Raw genomic sequence first — 22,562 nt, 5'->3', positions numbered from 1 at the left:
CCTTTCCCCAACTTCACCCAGATCCACTCCCAGTCTAGACCTACCCAATACTTTGTCCTTTTTATAACCATCCAGTTCAGCTTGTGTTACCCATATTCTATTGGAAGTGGGATCTTTCGCTAGAGCAGGTATAGTCAGCCTACCAGGGGTCACATCCTTAAAGAAAGCAAACGCGTCCTTTCCCAGCCGCTATCAATTGCCAACAGCTCCTCTGCTAGGGACGAGACTTCATACCCACCCCCCTTCTCCATGCTGGAATTTAGGCTCCTGCATCTTCACACTTGTGGACTGCCTGAACATGGGTTGCCAGACAAGAGTAGGAGATGGGTACCGTCTCAATGATAAACCAAGGAAACCCTGTCTCCAGTCATTTCTTCACCTCATTATTGTATATATGCCTCACTTCTTTCAACTCTCTCACAACCTGAGAGATGTGTGTGTACTTAATTCTCATCTTTAAAGTCAAGTACCTTTCCCAAATCTTTCTTATTATGGGACCTACGTCTACTCACGTCTCCGCCTGTGGGACACAGTACTACATTGTTTCCAGAAAGGACAATAAGAAGAGGAACTGAGATGTCTAGGAATATGTGATAGATGATGATGTCTTAGCTCCAGCAATCAACTTGATACAAACAACCTAGAGTCTCTGGGAAGAGAAAACCTCAGGTGAAGAACTGCCTCCACCGATTAGCCTGTGGGCATGTCTGTGTCCGTGAAGCATTTTTTTTTATTGTTAATTCATATATGACGGTCCAGGCCACTGTGGGTGGTGCCAACCATAGGCATGTGAGCATAGGTTATGTAATAAAGTAGACTGAAAAAGTCATGGAAGCCAAGCCAGCAAGCCGTGTTCCTTCACCATCTCTGCTTGAGTTCCTGCCTGAGTCCCTGCCCTGATGTCCCTCAGTGATAACGGGTTATGACAGGGCCGTGTGGCTAGATTAATCCTTTTCTCCACCAAGCTACTTTGGGTCTGGTGTTTATTATAGCAACAGAAATCAAATCAGACGACAGGAGAAACCGCAGAAAATGCACGTTGGGCTGCCTGTTAAGAAATGCCTGGAGTGGAGAAAGTGTTTGCCACGTGAGGGTAAGGGCTCCCCTTTGGAACCCTAGAACCCATATAAAGCCAGATGCAATACAGTGCATCTGCAACCCCAGATCTCCTATAGCAAAATGGGAGCTCCCAGAAGCTTGAGGGTCAGCTAGTCTAGTACCCACAGTAGTAAACAAGGGACCCTGCCTCAAATAAGGTAGTAGGTGAGGATAGTCACCTGAGGTTGTCCTCTGACCTCTACACACATAGTGCCATGGCACACACATGCATGCACGCACACAAGATTACACACTCATAGAAACATGAAGATGAGGAGACAGCACATGGCCCAGTCCAAAGGCCCAAGAAACACTCACCATCAAGATATTTGGAAGTTACCCAAGGAGACAGACTGTCTTCCTGAGCACCTGTCCTGCAAAAAGTCAATGTAAAATTCAATTAACATAACAGGCTTTGAATGCCATTCATTCTTGCAAGCCCATTGCATAATAAGCACGTCCCAAACTTTTGTTGGATGAATGGCATGAGAAAGAAGAGCTAAGTGACAAAGACCTCTATTGCAGGTGGAGAGGAACCAGGTGCAACATGGCATCCGTTTTCCTTCAGGGAGATCTGCTGAACAATACCTCAAAGGTTCCACCTCAGGAGGACAGGCTAACGTGAGTGATTCAGAATGTAGCAGTCAAAATATGGGCTATCCAGTGATGCCATCTGACCTTGAATCTATATATGTTAATGTTTTGTCCTGTTGGAATTTTAAGAAGAAATTTTAAAGGTCTCTGAGAACCATCTGGCAACAGTAAGCACCCATCTTCTGTCCTCCTGTCCCCAAATATACCATAGTCCACAGGCAGGTCCCTGGCATGTTGTGGCTTAGGAACAAATCCCCTTGAAAACCCTGGACAGGTGGCACATAATCCCATCCAAAAAAATCATCCCACATGTATGCAGTATAAAAGCCAACCCTCTAGAATCTCTGGGAAAAAATACCCCAAATCCAGTAGGTTTTAAATATTCATATACCATAAAGATAAAAATATTAGGTTTTCATACCTGTATTTCTTTACCTGTATTTCTTCAAACTCTGGTATTTTAAAATTACTGATCCTTCCTATTTAACTACAGACTTTTGACTTTTAATCAAGCTAGTTATGGCAACCCAATCCTTTTTTATCAATAAAAAAGAGCCTGAATCCCAATATCAAAATTTCATTGATTGTTGATATTAAAAAGAAGGATTGAGGAAGTGTGACTGCATTTTGGAGTCCCTCTATTGTTATCAGATGATATAGGAAAATTAGGTTCCCCCTGGGGTTCTTAGTCTCATTAGTAAAATAATTTAAGAGTAGACTCTAACAGAGGCTCAGGAAAACTTCATTAGGGTTTAAGAAAGGAAAAACTCCAAGACTATAAACCTTCTGCTTCAAGGAGAAGCATGGAGGAGAAGGAAAAATGTCACGCCATGTAAGCTGGCCTAGAGGTCAGACACATGGTGGACAAGCAGACACATGGTGGAGAGGCAGCTTTAGAGAAAGAATAAGGAAGTCCAAAATGTCAGCAAAGCCCAAAGTGTTAGGGAAAGCATGCTTAGAACAGACACAGGAAGAAGAAAAGGGGAAATCATGCTTTTCTAAGTAATCCAGAAAATCAGGCAGACTTAGGAAGCAACGTAGCTGCAGCCCCATAAGCTACTGCACTTAGAATGGGAATTTGAGGAAGGAAAAGCACAGTATCTTACTGAAGGTTTAACTATTCTGTCCATCTCTTTAGCATGATTTAAGATGAACCTGCCTTCTTAAAGGCGGCCTCAGCTAAGTGATTGACCATTGGGTCAATCTGTAATATTATGTCTCCTGTCAGTGAAGACTTTTTTCCCCCTACCCTAACAAGACCTTTGTACCTGAGACACTCTACGCTGGTCATGCCTACCCTTGAGAAACAAATCAAACCATTAAAATGATCACTAAACACAAACATGACCTCTAAACCATGGTTCAAAATGGAGTTACTTAAACAAAGATGGGTACCAATGGTTCAGACCCTATCCATTTGTCCATGCCATCAAAATTTTCTCATGGCTGTGATGGCTCCCTTCCAGACTGTCCCAGGTCTGATCTCATGTCCTGTGTTTTTGAAGAATGGGTAACATCAGTGTGTCAATGTTTTCATGACAAGAGGACAGACAGCTCGCACCATGGTCAGGTTTGCTAACAATCTGTCTCCAGGGCACTGACACCACTGTGGAAGCTGTTTCTATGGCCACACCAACAGTCAGCAGAGAGCCTGGCCCATGCTCTCTCCCTGCAGGCATTCCAAGTCTAATCATAGACAGTAGTGAGCAGGACATGGAGGCCAGAAAGCCCCCCAGCAATCAAGAGCTGCCCCAAAGGAAGCTCCAGCCTTGTGTGCTCCCTGGGACAATCTGTCACAATTACTGGACTCATCTGGAAAAATCTGAAGGCTAAGCCAGTCAACTGAGGTCACTCATGACTGACAAAGAACAGCAAGCGCTTCAGTGTAAGGAGAGGAGCAGGGAATTACGCCAGGGCCTCTTCCTGAAGTGTGTGCTTTCCTTTACTCTCACAATTTAATATCTCTATTTAATGACAAAATGAATTATCCTCCAAAATAGCAAATGTTCACTACCTTGCTAAATAATAAAATACATTTTCCCAGCACACAAACTGATAGCTTTACTCTTACACCAGAACTGATGTGAAATTACATGTCATGAATTATTCATGTCACTCAATTTAATTCAATTATTTTACTGAATTCATATCTAATCCATAAAAAAATGTTTAACTCAACCACCCCCAAAATCATGTCTTGCATCCTTGAATAATAGATTTCTTGCAAAATTTCAAGGAAGATAAGTGGCTATCTGGTTGGAAATGGCAAGGCAGATCACAATCACAATGATGAAAATAATTTTAACTATTTAGCCATAGCTCCTGTTCTATTTACCGACTGATGTCTCAAGGAAGATAGTCTATTTAATATCAAACTAGAATCAGAGCAGCAGGGAGAGTGTCTCAGATCCAATTACGGTACCAAAGCCATTTAGCTTTTCTGCAGAATTCATACCTAGAGCAGGCAGGCAGTTTAAATGTGGCAGCGCCACACCCGACAAAAAACTCAAGTTGGGACCTGCTGACAAAGCCTCCCTGAACAGCCCAGGGAAAACCATCTCCCCCTCTCCTGAGACAGAAGCCCTTTGCTGCCCACACCATCATAGCAGGCTCCGCTTCCGAGCTTTTTCTTACCACTCATCTCCCTGGAAAGGTTGACAAATCCACTGATGGTTTTCTACTTGTCTCCCCATCTGCCTGTCCATCCCAAATCCTGGCATCATTTGGGGCCATCTCAATGTCCGAAGAAAAAAAAAAAAAAAAAAAAAAAAAAAAAAAAAAAAAAAAAAAAAACTTCTGGCCTCTAAGTTCCTCTGTATCTTTGAACTCCCTTGGCTTACACCCCACATTGGAACTATCTCCAGCGATGTACCCCTCCACCCCTGCAGCCCCAGGACTAACAGGCCCTTATTTACATCGTCACACCTGTTCTCTGCCAGGATCACACTTGCACTGCCTCAGCCCTACTCTGCTCTGCTGTGCTTTCCTTTCCAGCTAGAGCACAATTCCATTCCTTCCCACCCCCCCCCGTTTTTTTTTTTTTTTTTACAGGCCAGTGACTAGTTTGCTTGCTTGCTTGCTTGCCTGCTTGTTTAGAGACAGGGTCTGAAATTCCAGGTAGCTAAAAATGACCCTGAACTTGTGAGCCTTCTGCCTGTACCTCGCGAGTGCTGGGATTACAGATGCACACCACTACAGTGCGGGGTGCTGAGGATGGGATCTAGAGCTTCCTGCATCCTAGGCAAGCACTCTACAGAGCTACGTGCCCATCCCGAGCCATCTTTTATCTTTTTAAACCCCTTGTGCAGTGCCTGCTCCCTAGCCCTAGGCTCCCACTGGGTGGATTACTCTGGGCAGAGCAGGCTGCAGCTTCCACTGAGCCCTGGTCTCTTTCCTTTGGTCATTTCTCTCTACCAGCTTCAGGAAGCCGTTTCGACTCCTAGAGGGACTTGTGTGCTTGACAGATACTTTTATTTAATTAATTTATTTATTTAGGTAAGAGTCATGCCTGTATAACTTGTTTGTTAACAGCACTTGCTGCGTGCTGGGTAACGCCATTAGCTCTTTCAGTGTTACTATGGTAACACATGGGGTATTCTTTTTAGAATGGCGCCATTCCTATGATGTTCACAATTCCACCTTTCTGGTAAATTCATGTCTGTAGTGGCCAAAGGCACAACTCCATATTTCTACAGAAATTGAGAGTTGGAGTTAGAACTCAGAGATCCTAAAGTAGTTTAGGAACATATAGTGTGGGGGTAAAATGTCCCCCACAGACTTACATTTTGAAACTTGGCTCCCAGCTGGTGGTGGCATTCTGAGAGACTGTGGGTCTGGGGAAGAGTATGCTTTGGGATTTATAACCAGCCTTATTTCCAGCCCTGTCTCTGCTTCCTGATCCAGAGATGTAGGGAAGTAGGTCCACTATCTCCCACCACCATCGAGCCACCGTGCCTTCCCTTCTCTAGTGGACTGTGCCTCCTCAAACTATGAATCAAAACAAATCTTCACTCCCTTATGCTGCAACTGCATCCACACCACCAAGTCCCTGGACTGTCTGAGACCCGCCTCTCCTTCCACCCCAACCTACGGAGCACAGCTTGAGGATTCCACAGCATGGGCTCCGGCCTTGGGCAGAGTATGCTCTATGGCGTCCTCCAGGCTCTAACTAGCCCTCTCTCCACCTAGTCTTTCTCAAGCCTTTATGTGTCTCAGGATCCCACGCCATCATCTCACTCCTACCTTGCAGAAAAAGCTAGGAACCATCACTAGAGTCACCCATGCCAAGAGCCTCATGGCACCCATTTCATCCCAGGGGCATTTTCAAGTTACTAGCTTTCACTGAGTGCTTCTAAAATTCTGACATGACTTGAATGCAAAGGTTTCCCTTTCTCTCTCTCTCTCTCTCTCTCTCTCTCTCTCTCTCTCTCTCTCTCTCTCTCTCTCTCTCTCGTACTTATTGGTCCATGTTTCCAATCCATCAGCCTCTTCCAATTAACAGAGAAAGCACTCAACAATGAGAAAGAACCTCACAGCATTCATTTTGGCTCTAGTAATTATGTCCTTCGGTAGAGGAATTCTTCCATGGCCAAACTCAGGCAAGAGTATTGGGGAAAACAATTTCCAACCAATCTCTCAGCTGTCCAGTCTCCTAACAGTGTCTCCCATTGGCCAGCAAACCAGAGGCAGAGCCAGAAAGTCCTTTTGTAGCCCATCCAGGCACAGACGAGGGTACAGAGGGGGTCTGGAAAATCAACAGCTTTCAGAAGAATGGATTGCGTATAACCAAAACTGATCCTGAGCAACGCTGAGGGCTCTACAGGACTTGAAAACAGTGAATCCGATGTGTGTGGTCACACTTCCATTCTCTCCTACTGACTCTTCTAGCCTGGGAGTGGTAAAACTTATACCAGCCCGTGTGGGCTCTGCTTACCCCACTGGGCTCCCTTGACCCTGGCCACGCCTTTGTAGGCAGTGCCTTTCCTGAACTGCTGTCCCTTAGTCGCCCTGAGTGCTGTCCCTTAGTCTCCCAGCCTGCCCCAAGAGCTTAGAAATACCCTGTAGAGACAACTCCAAAGTTCATTGTCCCCAGTGTTCTACCCGAGTTACAATTCTAAAACACAGCCCTCCAGCCACAACGCCTGTTCAGCACACAGGCTCGCCCTCACTGACCATCTGGAACTTTCCAAGAATTGAACACTCAACACTTTTTTTAAAAATCTGCCACAACATCCTTGAACAGTTTTCTCTTCAAAACGAGGGCTGAGTGTGAATCATCTGGGAGACCCACATGCTGATCAGAGAACCAAACACACAAAGAGACACCTTACCCCATTGCTCCTCTATGCAAGAGGCACCCACACTTGAGTCATTCAGCCCACATCAGTAGAGAATGAATGCAATGGGTCTTTTGTCATTTCCTCAAGATGCTAAGGAGTGTGGCCAACAAAAACACAATCGACAGGCCTCGCTGTGTCCTGACATCTTGCTCAACAAGACTCTTTTCTTTCCACAAAGGCTTGCTCATATTTTATTATAAAGATTTGCATTTTATGGACAAATTATATATCACTATTAGAGTTTGCCAGAAATAATACCCCAGATAATGGGTCTCCACAGAGCTAATAGCTTCAATTCTCCCAGTGATGTTAGAGGGTGCTTACGCAGATATAACTTTGCATTATAAGGAGGCTGAATTATAGTCTATATAGAGTCCAAGAGGCTAAAAGGTAACCTCTAGATCCCCCATGTTCACAAGAGGCTCCCAAAGTCCTGGAAACAGAGGTAGTTCATCTATAGTCTCAAAAAAAAAAAAGGAAAAGAAAGAAAAGAGAAAGATAAAACCTGCTATAAGCATGGCGACAGACTACAGAAGCCAGGACAAATGCTCCAAATTGAGGACTGTGTCAAAGATAATATATTGGGGTAGAAGGGGAAACAGCAGGAAATAAGGACATCAAGATGGCTACAGCTTAGCTGTGGCAAACTTCAGAGACCACACTCAAGCATTTGAACTTTATTCTAATGGTAATGGGAACTCACAGAAATCTCCAAGGGAAGATACAGTTAGACCCACAGTACTCCCTCAATGAAACTCCTAAATTGCAAGTAGACATGGCCTCTGTTGTTGTCTATCTCATTCAGGGGCCACTCTTCAGATGGAGTTGCCCCCCTCACATCTATTCATGTTCGTGGCACACAACTCTCAGTTGATGGCTGGTGAAGAAGTGGCGAAGAACATTTATTGTGTAGTCTTTCCTATAAAGAGAATGTATACCTACAACTAAATATCCCCACCGAGGTTTTCCAAGCAATGAAAAAAGAACCATTACACAGACAAGAATTTAGACTCATAAAATTCAGCGTATGCCAAAGATTCCCAGCTTCTGCCATGCATCCCTGTCACTCTTAGGGGACAGGGAAACATAAATAAAATGGTGGGGACTTGCCCTAAAACTCAAACCTTTGACTCAGCACCTGCATCTTTCTTGATGGAGGAAATTAAACATCTCCTCAGAGTGATGAAGGGTTTCTATGTTCGTATTTATACTCTGCCCTGGTCAAGATGATACCTGTGTGACTACAAACAGGAGCGGGAACCTAGGATCTTTCACTGTCGAGGCAATCAGAGATTCTTTCATGAAAATGAGGGCAAATTTAGGTTTGCTCTGATGGTTTCGTAACTGGCTCATCAGAGCAAATAGCCCAAGATATGAAAAATTTAAATGTAGCATGGAACCCTCACAATTAGGGCACAAAGAGTTTGGAATGCAAACTCTTAAAGATACCAACATCAGTATCTTTAATTACTGATTATCTGTGAGCATAAGATGCTGTATTTGATGAGTGACAGGCATGAGCCCAGAAGCTAAGGCCCCTTCCAACATCCAGAGTGCAGATCTTAAAGCCAGAACCCACACTCCCACAACCCTTTCTAACTAAACACATCATGCTGGCCTGTGCTGGATCAGGAGCCCTGCAGACCCTGCCAGAGAAAGGTATAGATTTTTCAGGTTAACTTTGCTGCCCCATCTAAGGACTGTTCCATGTGGATCAGTTTCCCTTACTGTGACATACTACTTGACACAAGCAACTTTCGGGCTCTGGAGTTTAGGTCCATCATCCTCAGCTCCACAGTGAGGCAGGATGTGCTGGCGAGAAGACTGCGGGGCAGAGGCTGCTTGCCTCTGCACAGCTGAGAAGCAGAAAGAATGCCTGTGCTCTGGGCTTTCTCATTTTATTCCATGAAGGCCCACAGCCAATGGGTTATGTCGCCCACATTCAGGAAGGTTCTTCTTCCTTTAGTTTACCTCTCTGGAATCACACTCAGACACACCCAGACATGTGCTTTACTAATCTAGCAGCTTCTTGTTCCACTCAGATGCACAACCAAAACTAATCAGCATGCTTCTCCTTCAGTGCTCCAAGCTCTCCTAGGCCCAGGGAGGCTTGGTTTCCAGTCTCTCCCCAGACTGCTCCATCTTGTCCCATCTTCCATCATGGGATTCAGCCCTGAACAAAGCAGGGCTGATTCTTTAGGAATGAGGCTGCTGCCCTGCTTAGGAGGTGTTTGAAGAAAGGACACTTGGAAAGTCTAAGACAGAGAGAGCCAGTCATCAGTCTCTACATGGCACTTCAGGGAAGAGTCCCACAGAGAGGGTTTGAGCAGAGACCAGAACGGTCTACACTTCTCAGGCTGCACTAGATATCGTGCTACCTTTCTCTCTGCATGCCATCCATAGTGAAGCAGTAGCTAACCACAGCAGGGCCTAGGGAAAGTCATGGAACTGGACCATATCATGCAGAATGGGCTGGGCACAGAAAGGTTGGTTTTCAAATACATGAAAGGCTGTCCCATGTTAGAATTAGTATTTGGACTGAACAACCCTTGAAGGTTAAAAAAAAAGTTGGGATATGAATAGGAATGTAACAGTAAAAGAGGGGAAGACCACAGCATCGCATGGGGGTGTGAATAGGAAAGAAACAGTAACAGAAGGGAAGACCACAGATGTGCAGCTCAGGGAAACAGCTTGCTGGAGATAACCCAAGCCAGGTGCTGGTGATAAGGAGGGATCTTCACTGTAAGGACTAAGGAAGACACTTGACACGGATGCTACAAAAGATATGGAAGGACCAGAGGAGAGACTCTCCTGGTGAAAATATGGAAGCCATGCTCCATGAAGAGAGTGTAACAAAGCCCAGGACACATTTCCAGATGTTCTTCCAGACGTGTTCAACATGCCAAGCTGTTGAGAAGTGGGCTTATGTATATGTGGGCTCCTCTAAACAAACCCTAAACCTTCCTGCAGTGAGAGGAGCATGGTTGACTCTCTTTTGGCTCCAGACACCCTCCACATGGGAATACTGATGACTAATAAGCTAGGAGAGACTACAGGAAGAGCCCACAGAATCTACAGCCTGAAAAAAAATTATCCAGATATAAAACAGAGAGGGGGGCCGGGCGGTGGTGGCGCATGCCCTTAATCCCAGCACTCGGGAGGCAGAGGCAGGCGGATCTCTGGGAGTTCGAGGCCAGCCTGGTCTACAAGAGCTAGTTCCAGGACAGGCACCAAAGCTACAGAGAAACCCTATCTTGAAAAACCAAAAAAAAAAAAACAAAAAAACAAAAACAAAAAACAAAAAAAAAAAAACAGAGAGGGGGAAACATGTCTACTATAATTGTGTGCATGTGTGTGCATACACTAGTATATGTGTAAAGGCAGGTGCACACATACCACAGTGTGCATGCTGAGGTTAGGGGACTGCTGCGGGTATCATTCCTGACCTGGTTTGAGAAAGGCTCTTTTCATTGTTCTTCTGTTGTATATGCAAGCCAGCTGCCGCCAGCTGCTACCAGCTCCCAGGCATTTCCACATCTCCATTTCTTATCTCTCAATAGGAGCCCTGGGATTGTAGAAGACTAGGCTATGCTTCAGGAACTCATGTGGGTTCTGGAGATTGAAATTTGGGTCCTCATACTTGTGTGGCTAGTGCTCTTACCCATCTCTCTCTCCCCAAGACTAGGCTATGCTTCAGGAACTCATGTGGGTTCTGGAGATTGAAATTTGGGTCCTCATACTTGTGTGGCTAGTGCTCTTACCCATCTCTCTCTCCCCAGTGTCTCTTACAATCAGAACACAAATTTCATCAGAATAGGTCAAGCCTTGCTTGTTTCAAACCCATCCTCAAACAACATATTAGTGAAATAATGTAGAATGACAAAGGTCCAGAGAGTGAGCCTCAGTCAAGATAACATGGTACCACTGGCCAGGAGCTCAGGGATGTCTGCGGGATGTGTGGATGTCTGTATGATGTCATCACACTCAGTCTCCTGCCTGAGAGACTTGGAATGAAAAGCCTGGGCTCTTGAGAAAGAGCAACACTCGCCCCATGAAGGGAGAGCATGATCCCCTTGACCTAACATCCTCATTAGTTTCCTATTGCAGTGATGAACACCATGACCAAAAGCAAGTTGGGGAGGAAAGGGTTTATTTGGCTTACACTTTCACACCATAGCCTATCACTGAAGGAAGTCAGGACAGGAACTCAAGCGGGGCTGGAACCCGAAGGCAGGAGCATGCAGAGGCCATGGAAAGAGGCTGCTTCCTGGCGTGCTCCTTATAGCTTGCTCAGCCTGCTTTCTTAGAGAACCAAGGACCACCAGCCTCGGCCCTCCTCCAATGATCACTAATTAAGAAAATGCTCTACATTTTCTTATTTTTTTTTTATTTTCAGCAGAGGCTCCCTCCTTTCAGATGACTCTAGTGTGTGTCGAGTTGACATAAGACTAGCCGGCACACCTAACTCTGTAGATGTCGGAGCTGGAACTTGATTCCAGCTCACCGACTTTTTACTTGCTCCTGGTGTTAAACTCCAAGCTGGAAAAAGCTTTGTTGCCAGTAGTTTGGACTACAGGATATTGCCAAAACATTTTCATGAGTAGTTCTATTGTCCAAAAGATATCCAATGGGATTCATGAATTGAATGACTTCACCTCTTCACTAACATTCCTCATCACACAAACAGACCTGCCAAACTCCTCCATCAGAGGTCATATAATACAGTTTCAGATGCATAAGTTTGGATGTCAGTGTTGCACCTTAAGAAACGAAGCAGCTGGGCAGTGGGGGCACACCTCTAATCTCAGCACTCAGGAGCCAGAAACAGGTGGATCTCTGCAAGTTCAAGGCCAGCCTGATCTACAGAGTGAGTTCCAGAACAGCCAGAACTGTGCAGAGAAGCCCCGTCCCAAAAGAAGAAGAGGAGGAGGAAGGAAGGAAGGAAGGAAGGAAGGAGGGAGGGAGGGAGGGAGGGAGGGAGGGAGGGAGGGAGAGAGAGAGAGAGAGAGAGAGAGAGAGAGAGAGAGAGAGAAGGAAGGAAGGAAAGAAAGAAAGAAAGAAAGAAAGAAAGAAAGAAAGAAAGAAAGAAAGAAAGAAAGAAAGAAAGAAAGAAAAGAAGAAAGAAAAAACAAGGAAAGAAAAGAAACAAAGACAGCATGGATGGTCTTAGCATGCCAATGCTATGAATATAATTTAAGTCACATTGAAATTAAGCTCTAGGAAGGAAAGTGTTAACACTGGCTTGGCCTACAATATCCAATAGGGTTCCTCTGCCAAAGTACTTACTTTAAAGGCAGTCACTGCATTCACTTCGTCTCCTGGCCTTAATTTAGGTTTTGCTATGCTCGACAATTTCAATGCCAAGAGGAAGAGACTGAGTGAGAAAGGGGACGTACTGGTCTGAACCTGGAGAGTTGATCTAATTGAACTGAAAAAAAAAAATTAAAACCCTCCTCCATCTGCTCGGCACACCTGCTGATGGAGCACAACCACAGGTAGGGAGGAAATCCATCAGAGACCAGTTATAAATAGACCTTTATTTCATCTGCTAAGAGCTTGGCAGCCGAGGTGGGAGGGCTGCCTACGCGCTGGCAGCCACGAGAAAGCACTGTGCTGCTTTTATGCTTCAGTGGAAGGATCACAGAGAAAAGAGAACTGAAAAACAATGAAAACTAAAGTGAGATAAAATAAAACGAGGCAAAAGTCCCAGAAGCTGATGTGGCCGCCAACCACCAAGCAGTTTAAGGATGGCAGACACTGACGGTAAAGGGAGAGGCCACCTGAAGACGGATCGTGCCCCTTCACAGGAACTGAGTAGAGACGGATGGGTTCACCCATCACTTTTAGAACAAGGCTGACTGGTTATTTATAAGATAAACCAAGAAAAAAGAACAGGGCTCTAGGTTGGGTCTTCACACTGCCCTACCGCCAACTGATGTGCTATTAGCATTTGATGGCTGAGGCTAGAGGGAGAATCATCTTGCTTGAGGGATGTGGCCCCTGGTAGCTGCCCAAGCTCCAGGGGACGGCTCTATACCCACGCACATACCAGCAGCAGTAATTAGACTCAATGAGTTCTTTTGAGAGCAGGGGTTGTGGGGAGAACATGAAGTTGGGAGGGAGATATGACTAGAGGGTCTAAGAGGAATTGGAGGCGAAGAGGGAGGGCATGATCAAAACACATTGTATACGTGCATAAAAGTGGGACGGGTGGCTCGTTTTGATCAGATTTCATAAGCAACTAAAATGTAAACCAGGAGTAGGAAAATGTGTCCGTGAAGAAGAAATGAGTACGTGAGAGGACCATCCTGGGCAGAGGCCTTGGGTTCCTCCCTCCAGGTAAGTGAGAAGGAACTGCTCTTCATATCCTGCTGTCTCTAGAACAGGTCTCACAGCCAGGTCAGCAAACAGCAATTGGTAGTGGTATTTCATTTCTATTTTAATAAATAAAGCTTGCCATACAGGCCAGGCAGTGATGGCACACACCTTTAATGCCAGCAGCCACACTAGTTAGCAGTGGTGGTGCACGCCTTAAATCCCAGCACTAGAGAGGAATATAAGGCAGAATGAGACAGGAACTCGCTCTCTTTCAGCCTGAAGATTTAAAAGAGGTAAGAGCTCTCTAGTGGTTTGGCTGCTTTGCTTTTCTGATCTTCATGTTGAACCCCAATATCTGTCTCTGGGTTTTTATTAATCGTGCTACAGCAGTTAAAGGGGGGGGGGAGGGGAAAATCACCTGCAAGGAAACAAATGAAAGGGTCCACCGGAAGTAATGACTGCCCAAAATGGCCTGATTTGGAACCAGAGACTCAAGGGCAAAGATGTCAGCGGTTCTGTTTCTAAATAAGGCCCTTGAGAAAGAGGTGAGGGAGAAAGGGGGTTTATATTTATCTCACTTGCAGAAGTGTAGGCTCTCAGAAACCTCCCTCATCCCCCGAACATTAAGGGCATCATCAAGAAGATAATGACCCGCTATTCTGTCGCCACCAAGGACAAGAGAAATGGGATTGACTGTGTCAAGGGAGAACTAGGTTAGATGGAAGAGCTTCCTGGCAGCAAAGGTTATTAAACACCGGGAAGGGGAAGCGATGGAGATTAGGGTGCTCCCAGGAGGTCTTTTCAAAAAGCAGAATAGCTTGCCGACTACCTGGGGTCACTTAGGTACAGTTCTGCCCGCTCTTCTGGCTTGATCTGGGAGCTAAGGCATCCCCTGGCCCAGTCAAGGGACAGCTACTGTCATTTTTTTGTAATGAGCTCTCAGAAGGAGAATAAGCATTAAGAAAATGAGAAAAACATGCTTGGAGCTAAAACTCACTTTTCTTTATTTAAAGAGTACACTGGGTTTTTGTTTTCTTTTTTTCCTCCTCCTCTTCCTCCTCCTCCTTTATATATTTCCAGAAGCAACCAAACTGCATCCTCACAGATCTGCTCTTCTGAAGCGTTAACAGGAACACGGGTGGGAGATGGAGTGTGTGGTGGTGTGGGGGTGGACGTTCTGAGCTGATGGTGCAGCCAACCCTGCTGTGCGCCTCCACATCGAACACCGCTCATCTAGGAAGCCGGGACTCAGCCTGGACAATCTCACTCATCTAGCCACAAAGAGACCAATCCAATGATCTCCTTGCTGTACAATTTTAAAGAATTTGAAGTACTTTGTGTTTTTAATTGGGTGTGCTCGTGTGTGCTGCATATATTGTACACGAGCAGAAGTGCTCATGGAGGTCAGAGAGGGCAGCGGGCCCCCTGGAGGTGAAGATGTGAGCAATGGGGGATACTGGGAGCCAAACTCAGACCCTCCAGGAAGGACAAACCTGCTTTTAATAGCTGAGCTATCTCTCTGGCCTCTGTTAGTTTGTTTTTTTAATAGCTGTTTGTATGTATGTGCCTATGTGTATGCATGTAATGAAACACTATAAAAACGAGGACTAGAAAGACGGCCCGGTTGTATGTAAACATACATACACATATATACAGAGAGATATGTTTATACATGCATGCGCACACACACACATCCAAGATGATTGCATATTCTCTAAGTCCATGTTCTCTCTATTGTCCCTTTCTACAGAGAGAGAAACAAGCCAGAGAGTGAACAGACCTACAACCCTGGGCCTTCTTCCTCTGCTGTCACAAAGGCGGCATCCCAGGCTGTGTCTTCTCCACCCCACTGAGAGCTATCTCATCATTTAACCCTGAGGGACTCAGATAGGATGAGGAGGACAGACTGACTTATGGGTTAGATGAACGGATGAATGACCTAGGACTTACCAAAGGACACATGTTCCCTATTGGAGGAGGTACAAGCAGAAGAGGAGGAGAAAGAAGAGGAAAGAAACGAAGAGAAAAAGAGTAGAGGAAAGGAGGAGACACTAACAGCAGTAGCAGAAGCAGCAGCATCTTGAGCTAGGGAGATTGCTCAGCTGGGGTCAAGTGCTTACCTTGTTTGTAAGCATGAGAACCCAAGATTGATCTAGAATCCACTTAAAGGGGGAAAAAACAGGTCAGGTCTGGTAGTGGGCATTTATACTCCCAGTGCAGAGGAGGCAGAAATTGGTGGCTTTCTTTGGCTCACTGGCCAGCCAGACTAGCCTACTTGGTGATTTCCAGGACAATGAAAGACTATGTAACCCAAAACATGCCCGAGCAAAGACACCTAAGAAAATTCTTTGGCCTCCATACACACACGCACACACTTGCATGTGTACCTACACACACACACACACACACACACAGTCACTCACACAAAGCATGTGCATGCCCATAGCACAACATTATTCTCCTACTGAGCCCCTGACAGAGTGAAGTGACTAAAAGACAGCAAGAGAATGGAGTTGGAGCAGAAGGCTGCATCTGAGCACTAACCTTGTCACCAAAAAGGCCAGGCTGCACTTCTCTGAGCTACAAATTTCTTACCTATGGGGGCGGGGTGTATCTGTCTGTCTGTCTGTCTGTCTGTAGCTTAGAGGACATGAAAACAGAGAGTCTGCAATTACATGTAGCATCACTTTAGTACGCTCTTTATAAGATTTAAACTGAGACACAGAAGGCAGGTGTACAAAGATGCTAGCGTGGGGGAGAAATTCAGCACAGCAGGAAGAAGGATCCAAGGCTCCGAGAGAAGGGGACCCTTCCCAGGTACCCCCATCTTTCTGTCTACAGCTCACTCACAGACTTGAGTAGGGATCAAATTCATGACAGTCAGTAGGCACCGAGGGAGAACCAGGCTCCGCCCTTGGGGAGGGCAATCCTCCACTAGATCCTGTCTGGAAGCCTGGCCCAGCAAGCCTAGTTTGGCAAGACTTGGCTCTCACCAGTTATTAGTTCCCACTCAGAACTTTATTGACGACCAAGATCCCTGTCGAATGGTAAAGAAAGTGCCTGCAGAAACTTTACGGAGTTTTATAAAGCTTCCTAAACAGATTTCTGCAGTAATCAGCAAGTGAACAGAGGGGCAGTGCCCAGAGCACCCCATCCACCGCCCCGCCCCTTCTTGTCTGCATCCTCCCTGTGTTCTTTTGTTTTGCAAAGTGATTTGGGAGATTAAGAGGGTTTTGTTTGGGTGGGAGGGCAGCACCCTGGGTAAGTAAGTGCTACTTGATTGCACAACAAAAGACCACGAGAGCTTCAGCCACAACTCAGCCCCACTGGCCTCAACAGTTTGCTTTTCTCAATTAATTTATTTTGTTAGAAGAACTAAGAGGGGAAGGGGAAAGCACCCGCAGCACAGAGTACACTCGCTGTATAGAAAAGGTTGGCATTTCTTCTAAGGGCAGAGAGCTCCTGTTTGGTAAGCTGCAAGTGGGCTGGGACAGCGCCTGCATTGCTGCTGCAGTCTAAGAGCTCAGTCAACAAAACTTCACAGGAGCCGTGGGCTCCAAGACTGGCTCCTGGGAAGCAGGAATCGGAAATTGAGCAAGTCTATGTGGAAAATTCGAACTTTATCCCCTAGCTATTAAGAGGATACAACTGCAGCCCATTGAAAGAAATGTCAGTTAGTCCGTTTTGAGCATGGACTACAAGCATTTATTGTGATGAAAATTGTCTCTGAAAAGAAAAAGTGAAAGCACTTCAATATTTTAAACATATGCCATAGTTTATTTCAACAGTCACCACAAAGAGTACATGATACATATTTGTAATCCCACACTTGGGCATTAGCGGCAGGAGAATCAGGAGTTCAAGACCAGCCTGGTTTAAGGCCAGCCTGGACTACTTGAGAGCATGTCTTTTAAAAGAAAGGCACCGCCAAGAAAAATGAAATACAGAGCAGAGATTAGGAAGACATTTTCAACTCATAACGCATATAATAAAGGACTCATTGCAAAGCATGCTACAAATTTATAAGGACAAAGCAGCCAAGAGAAAATTATAAAGAGGCTATATAATATACAGAAAAGGAAATATAAATTACTGATACAGAAAGATACTCTATCCCACTAAGCAAGCAAGCATAGAGATAAAAACAACAACAAAATATACTCTGGCCACTGGATTGGCTCAGAGTTAAAGTTGGACACAGGAAGGTGTGGATAAAGATGAAGCGAGCTGTTCCCTCCCCAGGGGCAGCTGCCTAGAAGTATAAGCCTGTGTTACAGGGGCAAGCTGACGTACTCAGCATTGAGACCCCAAGTTCAGGTCTTACCCAAGATGGCCCATGTACAGGCAGGTGATCCATCAGGGGGAAGTATGACAGCATCCTTAGCACTAGGTAAAGACCCAAATATCCACCCACCAAATGCATGGACTGCAATGGACCCATGCTGTCAGCATAGATAAATCTCAAAAATACCTGACTTTGCAAGACAGGAGATAGCAACAGTTCCACACCATTTTAAAGCTGGTGTAAGATGTAATTGGGTAACACAAAAGTTACATTGTATACAGTGTGTCTAGCAAACACTACAAAGTATATACCAGAAAGTTGCCAACTTCAAGGCTTTAGTTTACATCTCAAATGATCTAGCTTCTTAAAAAAAATTAAAAATACCTGAAGAAAATAAGCAAGGCATGTGTTCATCTGGGATAATGGGTAACTGGGTATTCATTCTGCCTTATTCTCTGTACTTGAAAGTTTTTCCTGAGTAAACATGTAAGCATTTTTAAAGATACTCACATAGTCTCTTGGCATGTGCAGCTAAGAAGCATGAGCATCAGGCACAGCACCATTATCCATCACCAGCATGTGCTTGGGGAGCTAAACTAGATCATTATCACTCGTGCCTGTGTCGGGCCCATCAGCTAAATAGCTCCAGGCACGGAACTCCATTTGGTATTCTTGCCAACCCTTGGATACAGGTATTAAGACAGCCGTTTTACTGACAGGAAACAGTGATCATTAGAGTTTGAGGAATTTTCCCCCAAGATCACTTAGTAATGGATCCACTACTGAGATCCCTTATGGACAGTGCCAGGGACAGATGCCCAGAGAGACCTGAAGACCTATGACCTCAGAGACACACACATCATCTGTAAGGTCTGGATCTCCACGTGAAAGCAGAGCCTATTCCGCAAATAAAGGTTTCCATCAGTGACGCACTCATCACATTCAGTCAGGTCCACCTCTCCAGACAAGCCTTTCTAAGACCCGGGGCTGCCTCTATAGACAAGCTGTAAACATCACTTCAAAACTCATGATGTGTTGCTGAGGAGAGGAACAAAAAACCTATCCCGGGAGGATTTTTCAAAGACTGGGGAAGGTGGCTGAGTGGATGAGGCACTCGCCATATGTGGGCTGGAGTTGGTATCCAGAGAACCCACTTAAAAGCCAGGTAGGTGTGGCAGCTTCCCTGTAATCTCTGTGCTTGCCAGACCAAAGTACAGGATCCTCAGGGCAGTTGGCTAGCTAGACCAGCTACATCTCCCAGCTCAGGCAGCCATGCTCCTCGGTAAAGAAAGTAAAAAGCAGACAGGAAGATATCCAGCATTGATTGACCTTAGGCCTTAACCCCCATGTGTATGCACATCCACAAACATGAACACCCACACATCTGCATGCACACAAAACACACATACACAAAATGCTCCCTAGTTAAAGGAACTATGAAAAATTCCAAAGTTAATAAAGTAGAAACTGTTATTTTATCTTTTGATGTCTTTTATTAGGTGTGCTAATGACTATCAGCACACAGACTAATCACAGAGAAGTGAGAAATTAGAGCAGACTCAGTTCCTGCTTTGAGGGTTTGTGTCACCAAACATGCTCACCAAACACACACTGCACTAAGGTGGGAGGAAGCCCAGTGGTCAAAAGCACTTGTTGCTCTTACAGGGACCCTGAAGTCAGTTCCCAGAACCCACAGGGCAGCTCATGATCTGTAACTCTAGTTCCAGGAGATCCCATGCCCTCTTCTGAGCTCCATGGGAACCAGACAACCACATGGTGTGCATACATACATGCAGTATAAATATTCATACATATAAAAGAAAATCTACAAAAATTAGCAACACACACACACACACAAGAAAAACCATAACACTGCACCCACATAAACTAAATTTAAGGACTATGCTGCCTGAAGCAACCACAACATCAAATTCAAAAGCAACCACAAAAATAACAGTATTGAGGCTGCAGAGATGGCTCAGTGGGTAAGAGCTCTGGCTGCTCTTCCAAAGGACCCAAGGTTCAATTCCCAGCACCCACATGGCATCTCACAACTGTCTATAACTCTAGTTCCAACATCCTCACACAGACATGCATGCAGACAAAATACCAATGAACATAAAATAATTTAAAATATTTTAAAACAAATAAAATAACAGCATCACCTACTCCTGGTGGCCATGCTTCACTCCAGCCAGCACTGAGCAGGTCCCTCGCATCCTGGGTTGTCCATGAGAGTTGATGAAGATCATGGACTTCTCCCTAACTCACAGAGAGAAGACGGTGCCCGCTTCCCACATGGCTCAGTGTTGAAGACTTGGAAAAGATGCTAAAGTTCACAATGAAGTGTCCAAAATGTCTAGGATAGAGTCAAAAATCACTAGTCCTACCAAACCAAGAAAAATCTTCACTTGTACCAGAGATGGTTAAAAATGTGAAATCCAGCCTAGCATGATGGCACTGTGGTAAAGGGCACTTGCTACCAAGCTTGATGAACCGAGTTCCATACACATAACCCACAGAGTGGAAGGGGAAAGCCAACTCTTACAAGTAGTCCTCTGACCTACACACACACACACACAATTAAAGAATGCCAACGACCAAGCAACTTGGTGTTGAGGCTATCTGACACATTGAAAAGTGGCAGCATAAAATGTACAGTTAAAGATTACAAACATGCAGGAAACAAATGGGAAAGACAGAACACCTCAGTAAAGAGGGAGAAAATAAAACACAGTACAAGCTCAAGCTCACTGGCTATGTTCAATGGCAAACAAATGAATCTGTGAATCTGAAGATCCAAACAATAGAAAAAGAAAAAAAAAATAACCAAGAAATTGGGAAGGGATCTGAGGAGATGTCTCAGAGGTTAGGAGACACACTGCTCTTGCGAAGGACCTGACTTCAGTTCCCAGCACCCATGTTGAGTGGCTTACAACCACCTGTGACTCCAGAGAGCTCCAATTCCTCTGGTCTATGTAAGAACCTGCCCTCATGGAAACATACAGAAATACAGACAGACGTAAAAACACACTCACACAATTTAAACACATATAAGATAGGAGTATAACCAAAGTTCTGACATTCATATTCTAGAAGTAATTGAAGAAATAATGGTTGAAAATTCCCAGTTTCAGAAAAAGATGCAACCTATATATTCAAGAAAATGAATGAGCCTAGAACAGAATGAACCAGACAAATGTAGAGTAAGACACATCTTAATCAAACTCCTTGAAAACTAAAGAAGGAAGATTTTGAAAGGAATGGTACTATCTTACAAGGGCAAACACAGCAGATCTCCATCAGAACCCACAAAGTATAAAGGGACACAAAAGGCTGAAAGAAAAAAACTATATCAGCCTAGGATTCTATACCTAGCAAAGATATCCTTCAGGGAGGGCTGGGGAGATGGCTGCACACACATGAAGAGCTGGGTTCGGGTCCCCGGTATCCATGTAAAAGGCCTGGTAGTGATGCAGCTGTAACAGTGACTGGAGTTCACTGGCCAGTCAACCTAGTTATTCTGTGAGCTCCAGGTTCAATAAGAGCCCAAGTCTCAAACATTAGGGTGCCACGCAATTGAAGAAGGCACCCAGTATCAACCTCTAGCCTCCATATACACACATATGCATATAAACCTACACTCACATATGCATACACCTACACAAACATGAAACATGCTATATACATACATGCATACACATACACAAAGATAGCATGCCCTTCAAAGGTAAAAGGGGAACCCAAACAGTCTAAATGCCAGACTGAGGAGAAACCAGAAGGCTGCTACCAGCAGACCCACCCCAAAGCATGACTCCAGAAAGTTCTCCAAACAGAAGTGGGAGGGATGCTCGAGACATCGCTTGGTGTGACAAATGAACTTTGACTGGGACAGCCTGCTGTTTCATCGGGGGTGCCCTGATGAACTCTCCAGAGAAACACAGCACAAAATAACTAGAGACGGCTTACTGTCGTACTTGAACTTGTCCCACACGAAGCTAGCTAAGTGCTCTGTGTGCATTCCCTCATTCCTCCTCCCTAGAGCCTTTGCAGGAGATACCAGGAGCCTGTTCACAGGTGGAAAACTGGGTATTTGGCCCATGTCTAAAGGACAGAGCCAAACTCTCCGGCCAGCTCTGCGGACATTTTCTCTCTGTGTGCACGATGGGCAAGACTGCTTCAAAGGAAGAGTTTCTCTGCACGTGAAGGAGGTGAACACACTCGCTTCTGGAGAGCAGCTTGATCTTTTCAAATGGAAGACAGTAGCTTGAGGTGAATAGCAGGAGGAGGGACAGGAGGGGTGTTGACAGGAGTGGAGAAAAGGACAGCATGGATACAGAGGGTCTGAGCCTTCTACAGTTCAAGATGGAGTGCCCAGACACTAAAGGGTCAAACCTGAGCCGTGGGCACCCTTGAAACAGGAAGAATGCAGGACACAGAGTGGCCAGCTGGAGAAGGGTCATTTTTCCACATGGCCTTTATTTTACATAGTCTCCAGTGGTGACCTTGGGGGAGTCTAACACAGTCATGTTGCATCAGGATGAATGGGGAGCTAAGCTCCACCCCTCTCTAAATTCAGAACCAGCGATGCACAATCAAGATTAAAAACAAGCAAATTGAATTTTCTTTTTTTCAAGCATGAGGGTCAAAATGAGATGAGAACCAGGCTCCTTATTCCTTCCGTGGGATATACTAAGTGGTCATGGCGGCATGCCCATCCCTGTGATGGCCTTGCAGATGGAATTAAGCAGGAGGTTTTGGCCCACTCTAGGGAGATAAGCATTTATCAGTTATCTGTGTCCCCTCCCACACCCAGCTACAGTAGGATTGATCAGGTGTCATTTGTCTGGCTAGAACAGGCCTTCTGAATGTTGAACCTTAGGCACCTGTACTGAGCCTCTCTGTCCATCATTATCCCATCGGCCACA

The 22,562-nt window shown here is 45.2% G+C and overlaps 1 protein-coding gene across 5 annotated transcripts in view; it reads right to left on the bottom strand.

Moving 5' to 3' along the window:
• The window catches only part of Msra (methionine sulfoxide reductase A), a 321,992-nt gene that overhangs the window by 272,971 nt on the left and 26,459 nt on the right, over positions 1-22,562 (bottom strand). The gene's annotated exons all lie outside the window — the stretch shown is intronic.

This window comes from Chionomys nivalis, chromosome 12 (genome assembly GCF_950005125.1).
Source record: "Chionomys nivalis chromosome 12, mChiNiv1.1, whole genome shotgun sequence".
Classification (NCBI taxonomy): Eukaryota; Metazoa; Chordata; class Mammalia; order Rodentia; family Cricetidae; genus Chionomys; species Chionomys nivalis.
This window is presented reverse-complemented; position numbering and strand designations above follow the sequence as displayed.